Raw genomic sequence first — 2,580 nt, forward strand, 5'->3', positions numbered from 1 at the left:
AACTGTTTTTAATTAATTTTTTTGTTACTAAATATTTCTGATTATTAATTAGTTAATCATGGAATTATGGAATGGCTCAAGAAGAATGACAAGGTACTATTACATTGTCAGAGATATGTCTCAATTATTCCTTAATTTATTTAATGAATGAATGAATGAATAAAGTATATTTGTGTATAAATGTCTCCAATGAAGTGAATGCTCCAATAGAAACTTTCATAAAACCAGGCAATGATGTATATTGCGAATTTAATAACTTTGATGCTCCAATTTCGATATGTTTAGCTTTGACCATCTTCCTTTTTACATGGTGTACTATATTATATCAAAGTTTTAAAATAATTTCTATCACGTATATGATATGATATTCAGAACATATATTTTTAAATTGCATTGCAAGATAAATTGATATGGAAATTTTATAAAGATGATATATATTTTATTAATTTTTTCTGCAAATGTTGTAGGCAAAAATTTTGATAAGAGATATAACTACTAATAATTACAGTTTTACTAAAAAAATTTGAAAATAATATATTTTTTTTCGAATTGAACTATTTTTCTGATTTGCTTTAGTTGAACGGATTAATACTAAAATTAAGAACAAATTGAGGAAATTAGAAATTATTAAACAAACTGATATTATATGTATTTTCTGTACAAAAAAAGTTGAAATGATATAATATACATTTGTTAATTATTTGATAGATATAGTATATTTGAATAGTTGATGTGGGATAATATTAGACTACATACACCAAGAATTATAAAACAATACTTTGAGAATAAAAAAAAAGTACTCAGTAAATAATTGATTGATTTTTTCTCTAATATTTAGAATATTTTGTTAAACATGAATAATGATAGTGTGTTCCATAACAAAACAACAGAGACTACAAACACTATTAACAGGACTTTCAACAAATATAAAAAATGGAACTATATATAGTGAATTCCTATTATTGTTAATGATAATATAGGAGTTTTAACATAAAAATAGTATTTTGTTGTTTAGTTTCATATTTTATTTAATTATATGATCCATCTTATTGTATGTGTTTGGTTATTTTCTTTTATTTTTTTTGAAAAAAAAAATTCCTACTAATTGTTCATACTCTGACTAATAGAACAAAAGCTAGGTCCAATAACGTAAAAGGCCCATAAAAAAAGTAGGCTTCACAATAAACCCGACCTCTTTAAAGAGGTCAGACAATGACGTGGAGGTCCAGCTTTACTTCACCTAACGAGTAACTACCTCTTTAAATCTTTCTTATTATCTCTACCTCATTCTAACAAACTCCCAAGATAAAGAGAATATTTATCTATCAGAAAAAATAGAATTACTCTAACAAAGATAGTTATCTACTCTATATAAATATACTGGAACCCAGGTATAACTCACGTTATAATCTACTAAAAATTTGTCTAAAATCCTTGTTAACTTAAGTATTGGAGTCTCTTGCAAGTACCACCCCCACCTATTCACGAAGAACTCAGCCGGTATCTCGGTATATCAAGTCGGATGCTGCCACACAAAAAAATCTGAACCTCACGTTCAGGCCTAAATCAACATTTTAGGTAATCCCAGAACACTAATGAATCCAAATAATTTTACAATCCTAAAAATTAAATTAAAAATCATGCAAACTCTTATCTGATCTCCTAGCTAATTCATATCACATAAATATGACTCTCAATTATTATTTAAATAAACTTGATCATAGATTGCTATACTTACTACTATTGAGGTGTATTATACATCCCTCCCTGTCATTATATGCTCCACTCCATGAGATACACTAAACATGTGATGTTAATTCTGTGGTACAATCAATCTACTCACCATTATTTATTCATATTGCATGATTGACCAATTGAGAGTGTAATTATTGCACCGCACAACAGTCTCATTAAAAAAAAAAAGAAAAAAAAAAGCAAATGCTTTTGGATATGTTCCTCTCTCCCTTTCTGGTTCTCAAATCTAAATCAAAGTTTGACTACCTTTCTTTGAGGACAAAACAAACAAACCAAGCTTGTGGAGACATATATTTACCCACCACGTCACATTCAAATACACTTTGTGGCCTTCATCTAATTCTAACTATAAATAACAATAATAATAATTTAATTTTCATGCAGTATAGAATAAAGCTTGTGTTTGTAAAAGTGGGGAGAAGAAGGAGAATAAAAAAGGGAATATTTTTCTTTACATAGAGCATAGATATCCAAATTGATAGGTAATGACTAATCTAAAAGATTTAAATGGTCAATACAAAAAATAAATGTTTTTTTTTTTCAAATGTTTAGATATTTATTTAGATAATTACATTTCGAACACTTAAAACTTAATTTGAATATTGACACAAAAAGAAGGAACTTAATTTGAATATGCAAATAATGTCATTATTAGTGTTAAAAAGATTAATTTATTGCACAATAAATTTATTCTTATTTTCATATTTGAAAGCATTAAATAGTCTTATTATTTTTAATACAATCATCAAATGTGTCCCTTTCAATTTATATTACAAAATAATTAATATTTAACTATTTATCTCCAAATATGATTAAAGACTGAGC

This window comes from Arachis ipaensis, chromosome B10 (genome assembly GCF_000816755.2).
Source record: "Arachis ipaensis cultivar K30076 chromosome B10, Araip1.1, whole genome shotgun sequence".
In the NCBI taxonomy this organism is placed as follows: domain Eukaryota; kingdom Viridiplantae; phylum Streptophyta; class Magnoliopsida; order Fabales; family Fabaceae; genus Arachis; species Arachis ipaensis.